Source organism: Paroedura picta, chromosome 11 (genome assembly GCF_049243985.1).
Source record: "Paroedura picta isolate Pp20150507F chromosome 11, Ppicta_v3.0, whole genome shotgun sequence".
In the NCBI taxonomy this organism is placed as follows: Eukaryota; Metazoa; Chordata; class Lepidosauria; order Squamata; family Gekkonidae; genus Paroedura; species Paroedura picta.
The window spans coordinates 33,730,780-33,739,897 of record NC_135379.1 but is presented as its reverse complement, the minus strand read 5'-3'; the positions used below and the strand labels follow the sequence as shown (position 1 = coordinate 33,739,897).

At 41.9% G+C, this 9,118-nt stretch overlaps 1 long non-coding RNA gene across 1 annotated transcript in view; it reads left to right on the top strand.

Moving 5' to 3' along the window:
- The first annotated feature begins 205 nt into the window (after positions 1-205).
- The window catches only part of LOC143821018 (uncharacterized), a 29,141-nt gene continuing 20,228 nt past the window's right edge, over positions 206-9,118 (top strand). The window contains exon 1 of the long non-coding RNA XR_013225636.1: positions 206-325. This is a non-coding gene — a long non-coding RNA (uncharacterized LOC143821018). The remainder of the gene's footprint in view (positions 326-9,118) is intronic.

Here is a 9,118-nt window from a genome sequence, read left to right as displayed (position 1 = left end):
CTCCAGCTGTGATCACTTATGGCTGGGTTTTCCTCTGCTTCTGTTTTGCTCTCTTCTCCCTCTGACACTCTAACCAAATAGGTAGGGCAATGTCCTCTTCCTCCCCAGAGTTAGGTTGCAATTCTAGGGGAGAGCTGGTGCTTAGCAACAGCTCAGTAAATTGTAGAGAGTGTCCATGCTTTTGGACGATACTGGCTGTAAATCCTGGGGAGGGTCTGCAGCTGTCAAACTTTTGAGGGATTCATCACCAGCTTCTGAGTCATCTTCAGACTCCCGGCTGGTTGGATCTGGCTGAGGCACGGAAGCGACTGACAGAGCCGAACGGGTGAGTCATGAGGCACCTGCGCAACTTGCGTCCCAGCGAGTGAACTATAGCCCGTGAGTCACAGTTTGTTTTTGAAATCCCGACCGGGTTTTTGTAATCTCAGGCCAACTTGCGGCTGCTGCTAATCTCTGCAAACCAATGACCCCAAGAGCTTTCCAAACCATTCCAGAGGAAAATTTGTCTAGTTGAAACTGAACGTTTGCCACTGTCAGCTGGTCACGTGCCAATTTACCATCTCTCCTCACAATTATTTACTGGCAGCACAGCAATGGATCCAATCATTGCTTTAAATTAAACTAAGTGCTCCGTAAAGCAAAAAAAACCCCAACTCGCACGCGCAGGCACACGCACACACACTAAAGAAGACACAATAGGCTGCTTTGTTTGGCTGTATTGTACACATTGTCACTAGTATGGCTCACACTTGAATTTGTAAAAGAATTGGGGGGAAAAGAAGCTGAGTCGGTAGCTGATAGTCAAGTTCATTCTTGGTAGAGCACTAAGTGGAAGGTGTTAGTAGCGCGTGCATCCTATGGGACATCTTCCCTTCGATTAGCCTTGTTGGATAAGGAAGGTCATTTTTTGTTCTTCAGCAAAACAGCTGTAAATGCCTTTATCTATAACTAAGGAACTGCTGAATGCCCCCCAAAATCTTAAGGGGATAAATTGTGCGCTCAGTGTTTCTCTTAAATATCAAAGCAATACTAAATAATATTTTATGATCCCTGTCTGAGAGGACGGCAGATTGTCTGCATTCATTGTTTACTTCTAACATAAATATCTATACTAAAGATGTCGAGTTGGCGTTCAGGTTTTATAGACAAACTCCTAAAAGTAAATAATGAGCCATATCCAGACTTTTTCCAAAAGGGTTATTGACTGGGACTTGACTCTCCGTGGTTTCCCTCCATAATTAGAAAGTCCTGATTCAGCGCAATGAAGCAGGGCTTAGAAGTGGGTTGCTATTTCCAATTGACCTGGTTCTTTGGGACATTGAAGAGCTCTGCCACTGGGACATAAGTATGTGAAATATGATTGTTTTCCAGGAGCCTCAAGCTGTCTGAGATCTTTCTTCAGATATAACTGCTTTGAAACATTTTTTGCTGAAATTACAACACTCTTTCCTATCTATCTGTTCTCTTTTCAAGATCTAACCAACTTGTTCAATGTTGTGGGAGAGGGGCAACTTTTTTTATCTAAGGTCTTAAAAGTAAGAATGGTGTCTATGGATGAGGGTCTATGATGAATACTTGGGAAGGAGGATCATGAATGGAACATCTGAATTGTTTCTTTAAGTAGAACCTGCATGTAGAATTGATACGTCAGCTCATGAAGCATTAAAGTATTTGAATTAGTGGGGAAGATGGCAGAGTTTTGAAAGAGAACAAGCGTGGAAGAAGACTCTGACCCTGAGTTTCATGAGTCATCATAAAAGTGAATCCAAGTGTTTCTTAATATTTGGAGGCCTCTGGTTTCACATTTCTGCAATTCAGGAATCATTAGACAAACTCACCCTGGTTTTCATTACAGTTTCCTAGTTTTATACTGGCAGATTATCTAATCTGATGCTTTTAACTATCGCTATAAAATGATTCTTTAATGTGAAATAAAAATATCAGATTGGGGAACAGTAGATGGAGCAAAGGGAATTCACTCATCCCTAATGAAACCCTCCTTCTGAAATTTACCCAGAAGCTCGCAACTATAGTGTAATGCCATGGGATAGATAATGGTGTTGAACTTTTCAACAACATGCACCATTTGGCTTTTTCTGAAATGTCCTAAGCCAAGATGTGATCTAGTATAGGCATTGGAGAGACCGGTTTTGGCTAAACGCCAAGAACATGAAAATGTATAGAACAACTTAGTTCATTCCACTGTACGCACTGAAATAAGACTGAGACAGTGTTTAAAAGTATAAAACAATATGTCACAATATTGCCTTCTGGGGGAAGGCAGAGCAATAAAGACAAGTCAATTGTTCTAAAATCAGGACTGCTTCCCAGCAATAAAGCTTCACAACCCCAGTGACAAAGCACTGGGGATAGGCGAGTGGTGAGATTTCCAGTGTTTTGTATTAAATGACACTTGTTCGACTCTGCCCTCTGGCTTGGGGTAATCCCTGCGGAGTTGTGACAATGAGCTCCTTGGTCTCAGGGGTGGCTTCATTCCTTTGAAGCCGAGCACAGAAGTTGATGAAGAAGACCCTTGGGGATATGGTAAAGAGATCCCACTTCTATACCAATAACTCTTGTACTGTTAAGACATGTTGTGACCAATCATCCTCACATTCATTGGGCAAATGTCTGCTCCAATCAAATCACAGTGGACATTTCTAAATATGATGAATGATTATGCCCTAGAATAGTTGGGCCTGTGGGGCAGCAATTCTGTATTTGACTCTGAGTGGTACCCAGGATCTGATGTTGGAGATAAAAGAGACTGAACCACATCCAGAAGAATTATGCTGATGAATCCATCTGTCCATCCATCCATCTGTCCTTTCTTCCATGGTCAATCCGATCTCTAATAGTCAATCAGAAGTCTTGTGGAACAAAAGCCCCATCTGGCTCCACCCACTTTCTAAAACTTTTGGCAGGTACAAGGAAAGGTGCCCTGCAGTCCCCAAGGACCTTTGTTCCAGCAGTTGGTTGCCTGTCTTAATTATCAAAAAGGGATGAAATTAAGGAGCGTTATACAGCTCTTGCCTCCAAACATGATTGTACTTAAATGTCCCTTTCCAAAGAGTTTGTACCAATCATTGGTTTTCTTTATATATGAGTCATGCCTTATTGGTTTTCTTGCTATATGAGTCATGTCAACTGTTTGCTCCAGATATCGGCTGCATTGAGTTGCCAGGACAAACTGAGCTAACAATGGTTTGTTAATGTCAAGCGCAATCACAGCTTGCTTGCCATGTTTGCATGCTTGACCCCATTCTTCCCACCTCTCTCCTCTTCTTAAGTACATAAGCAGATTAAAAATTTTCCAGTTGATCAAGCTCCAATTTGCCATGCTATTTCAATGCAGCTGTCTGGGCAAACCAGTGTTTCTTAGCTGAGAATGCCTCTTTCTGTGGAGTACACAATCTTCAAATCACTCTGGCGCTGATGTTCAGACATCACATGAAATTATAGTTTGATCAATCTAGAATTGTTTCAATCAAGCTGTGTGTGAGAGAGAAGGTGGTGGGAGGAATTAGAGAACAGGTGAACACAGAGCAAATAAGCTGTGCTCAGGCTCCATGACAAGAATCTCTGTTTAACCCACAATTGTCAACGTATCTGAATGCAGCCACCTTGGCCTTGGGTGCCACACTGGTCGGGAACAGGGCTTCCTCACCTTGGTTAAGGTAGTGCTGAAGATGAGGAAGGGGAGAAGGCAATACCATGGACTGACCAAAAAGGCTTAAAGGAAACTTTCTTTGCTATGAATCTCTCCTTAGTTTTCCAGGGTTATTAGATGAGATAAATATTGGTGATGAACACTTTGATACCAATGGGCCAATGGGAAAGTCACAATGTAAAGAATGAAATAGAATCATAGAGTTTAAAGGGGCCATACAGGCCATCAAGTCCAACCCCCTGCTCAGTGCAGGATCAGCCTAAAGCTTTCCTGATTATTATTTGTCCAGTTGCTGCTTAAAGACTGCCAGTGAGGAGGAGCTCATGATCTTCTTAGGTAGCTGATTCCACTGCTGAACTACTCTGTCTGTGAAAGTCTTCATTCTACAAGCCTTGACATAAAATCTGGGCAAGGAATGGCAGGAGAGAGCACTGCAGTATTCATCCACAGGATTTTATTCTCTATGCACTGTTAGAAGCACTTCTTTTCATGAGAGGGAAAGCCAATGGGGTTTTCATTTTATTGGTTTCAAATTGTGATGCTTTTAATTATGATTTGTAAGCTGCCTTGAGCAAAGTTGGGTTGAAAATATTTTAATAAATGAATGTATTTTGTGCTGCTTGCCCAATATTCAAAAGGAAAATAAACCAGGCACTTAGTTCTTTTCTTTTTTTAATTGTCGAGAGTAACTTAACAATTTGTTATTGCTTCAAGTGACTTATCTTTGCTTTCTGCCCTTGACCACTGAGGCGGTTCATATGTGATTGGCTAGGACAGGCTCCAGGTTTTCATGAAACCGTTAATTAACTAATTTTAATATATTTTTAAAATTTATTAAACATTTCAGGTGATATGACCATATATGGTCATGTCAACCCACATACACCCTCCTGAATTAGCCAATGAAAAATCTTAAAAGACGATGCAGTAAAAATGCTACACTCAACATGCCAGCAAATTTGGAAAACTCAACAATGGCCACAGGATTGGAAAAGATCAATTTACATTCCAATCCCAAAGAAGGGCAATGCCAAAGAATGTTCAAACTACAGCACCATTGCACTCATTTCTCGTGCTAGCAAAGTTATGCTCAAAATCCTACAAGCTAGGCTCCAGCAATATGTGGACCAAGAACTTCCAGAAGTACAGGCAGGATTTCAAAGAGGCAGAGGAACTAGAAATCAAATTGCCAACATACGCTGGATCATGGAGAAAGCTAGGGAGTTCCAGAAGAACGTCTACTTCTGCTTCATTGACTATGCTAAAGCCTTTGATTGTGTGGAGCACAACAAATTGTGGCAAGTTCTTAAAGAGATGGGAATACCAGAGCATCTTATTTGTCTCTTGAGAAACCTGTATGCAGGTCAAGAAGCAACAGTGAGAACCGAGTTCGGCAAAGCTGTATACTGTCGCCTTGCTTATTTAACTTTTATGCGGAGCACATCATGAGAAAGGCGGGATTAGAAGAGTCACAAATTGGGATCAAGATTGCAGGGAGAAATATCAACAACCTCAGATATGCAGATCATACCACTCTAATGGCAGAAAGTGAAGAGGAACTAAAGAGCCTGTTGATGCGGGTGAAGGAGGAGAGTGCAAAAGGAGTGACTGCTCCTTAGAAGGCCATATCCTGAAGATGAAACTCAAATACTTTGGGCACCTCATGAGAAGGAAGGACTCCCTGGAGAAGAGCCTAATGCTGGGAGCGATCGAGGGCAAAAGAAGAAGGGGATGACAGAGAATGAGGTGGCTGGATGGAGTCACTGGAGCTGTAGGTGCAAACTTAAATGGACTCCGGGGAATGGTAGAGGACAGGAAGGCCTGGAGGATCATTGTCCATGGGGTCGCGATGGGTTGGACATGACTTCGCACCTAACAACAAGAACAAAGTCCAGGAGGGGGTGGGAATGAGATGAGTCCCAGGTGGGTGTTCATACAGCTATGAATGCCAACCATATTCTGCACAATTGCGCCATTTCTCAGGTTTCTTGAAGCCTAAAGAATGTTTCATTACAGATCAGACTTATAGGTTCTGGTTATCACCCTTAAGGCCATATGCAGTCTGGGCCCGCTGTATCTGAGGGATCGCCTCTCTGCTTACACCCCCCCCCCCAAAAAAAAAGAACCTTATGCTCTAGCACGTCTGTCTTTCTGGTGATCCCTAGCCCCAGGGAAGCTTGTTTGACCTCAACCCGGGGTAGAGCCTTCTCCATCCTGGCTCCCACCTGGTGGAATGAGCTCCCAGAAGACAGCGAAATAGTTACGCAGGGCCTGCAAAAGGGATCTCCTCCACCAGGCATTTGATTGAGGTTGACCTGAACCACCACTTCCTCCCTCCCGCTGAGCCTCCATCCTACGGCACCCAGTGCAGTTCCACCCAGCTCACCGGGCTATCAGTATGCGTTAATTTAATGTTCTCCATACTAGCCTATTGTTCGACTATGTTGTTTGCCATTATCACTTTATTTACTTATTAAACTTTTACACCGCCGTTTCCTTAGGCTCACGGAGGTTTACAAGATAAAAATTGCAGTATAACCCATAGTTAAAATCATTAAAACCAATCCACACTATTATCAAACTAAGTTATCTGTATCGTTTTTTTTTTCATGTGAGCCACTTTGGGAAGGGTGGTATATAAATATACAAATAAAAATAAAATATTATCTATAGTATATTTCTTCTTTCAGATAGATACCTTTGTCTCATCTCAGTGTTTAATAAACATTATAAAGCTGGTGGTGACCAATAGGTACGGTGCAAGAGTTTTGAGAACTGAAGAGTTCACACACAGTATTTTCCTGACTGAATTTAATGGGGAAATTCAATCCAATTATAGCTGTCCTTTTTTAAAGTGGTATTTTATTCTTTATTATAACACATCCAGCCATTTTTTAAAAAAATGGCCTGGTGTTCTCTGAACTCTACTTCATTGCTGATATTTACAAACATAACAGTATAAAAGCCAATTTCATGCTTACATGTGCTTTAACCTTACACCAAGCCAGTGCTGATAACAGATTCATAGAATTTTAAGGGCCTGAAATGCAATTGTTGATTCTACCTGAACAGGCCAATGTTCTTTTGCCTCCTCTTTTCCCATTTCCCTCCTTCTCATCGGTCTTGCTTAGTAAACACTAAATCCAAAGAGAAACCAGGGTAAACACTGTCATTTCTATCTTATTCTTCTGGAGCGATGCTTTTGAAACATTAATTTAAAACATTTCAATTCCGCCTTTTCACCCAAGGATCCCCACTTCATTCTGATCCTCATGTTTCAACCCGTAAGCATCCTTTTCTGGGACAGAGATGATAAAACTCGTTTGTGGTTGCTAGACAACCCAAGTCAAGCATCCAAAAACGTGAGGGGGTGGGGGAAGAAAAATAAGGCCAAGGGAGAGACTGATTAAATTGCCAAGATGAAAAAATGCTGCTCTGTTGTGTGTGTATGTGTGTGTGTTTTTAAATGCCATTTGTTTGCTGCTTTCAAGGTTTACTTTCTGGCTGAAGCTGTTGAGGCTAGGACAGTCTACATAGGCAACTAAAGTGGAAATCCTGCACAACACTGATGAATAAATGGATATATGTTTTTTTCTCCGGTTGGATAGTTGACATACCATATATTACCTACAGAATGATCAATATTCCACAGTGCTCTGCAGGAAAGCTTTCTAATGTGAATATCTCCTTGCCTTTAATGTAGCAAGTCTTTCCCCACATGCCTTCTGTGTCATTTGTCCATCCCCATTTTCAGTTTGCTTTCTTACTTTTTTTTTTTTTGGGCCTTATCTCTTGCACCTCATTATCACTTTTCTAATATCTAATAATGAATCTCTCTCATTCTTAATTGCTCGTGTCCCGAGTGCCCTCTCCTCCATGCATTAATTCCCCTAACCAAGCCCTTCTGATGATACCAAATCGAACAACAAAACATTAAAAGTGGAACGTCTGCTCCTCCAGGCTATCTGTCAGTTTCTAGTTTCGTATTATTGCCCATTTAAGCTGTGGGCACTAGAAACATAATATTTATTGGATGCAACAAGCCCTCTACCACAAGCACTTCAAAGGCAGGCATTGGCAAGGAATGCCGTTCTCACCATGCCCTTCTGCATGTAAAATACTTGAAACATGGTTAAGGCCATGGCTGTGTGGAAACTATACAGACCTCCCTCCTTCTTTGTGGTTCCTCCCCCCTATTTAGAACATCCCCAGTCTGGTTAGCCTGGCAGAGTGTATTTAAGAGGGTGAAGGGTGTGTTGTTATTATTGTTAACCACCCTGAGCCCACCTGTAAGGAGGGGTAGTATGGAAATTGAATAAATAAATTAACATATTTGATAGCAGAAAAAGCAAGTTTTAATTTTACTCTAACATGATGTTTACTGGGTCCAGATAACCTTGGTTTTTGAAGACATCTAATATCTTCCAAAGAGCCTCTTGTGGCGCAGAGTGGTAAGGCAGCAGACATGCAGTCTGAAAGCTCTGCCCATGAGGCTGGGAGTTCAATCCCAGCAGCTGGCTCAAGGTTGACTCAGCCTTCTATCCTTCCGAGGTCAGTAAAATGAGTACCCAGCTTGCTGGGGGGTAAACGGTAATGACTGGGGAAGGCACTGGCAAACCACCCCGTATTGAGTCTGCCATGAAAACGCTAGAGAGCATCACCCCAAGGGTCAGACATGACCTGGTGCTTGCACAGGGGATACCTTTACCTTTTAAATATCTTCCAGTTGTGGTGACTATAACTTTTTAAATAACATAATGATGCCTTCCTTAAGTCCTAGGAAAATTCTAAACTGGAAGAAAATGTGAAAGAAAAAGAAGAAAACAATTTATCAATGCAGTTGTCACTTCCAACTAAATCATAATTGAAATTAATCTTCTTATCAGGCTGACTTTCAGATTCAGGGCTCCTCCTCCCCCTTGTTTCTGCCTAATGAAGAAATATATGTTTGAATTGTTTGAAACTAAGCTTTGCCTCTGTTCTTCAAACTTTTTTTTGCTATCATAACATTTATGGGTACAGTGGGGACTCTTCATATCAAACCAACTTACACTACTTTGCCAAAATAAGAAGCATCACTGATGCTGAAAGGAGGAGAGAGCAAAAGAGCTGAGAGACTTCAGCTGGAATCCTGATCCTTCCACAGTGAACTTGCATGGATTCCTCATCGCAAAGAAGAGGGACCATATTAGATGACATACATATGGAGTTCTGCTCTGTTGGGTTTCCATTTGGAAGTTTGCTCTGCTTAGACCGATTCCACATGGAGGCATAAAACTCACATCATTTCCTGCTTGAAAATGCACTGTTGGAAGTTGTGTATCTGCAAGATTCCTGACAAGAGACCCATCCCATGTTTTCCTGCTGCCTCATCATGAACTTTCACTTCCCTATGAGGTGGTAAGGGAAAACAACATGAATATCTCCCCCTGCTCCTTGGCTTGTCCA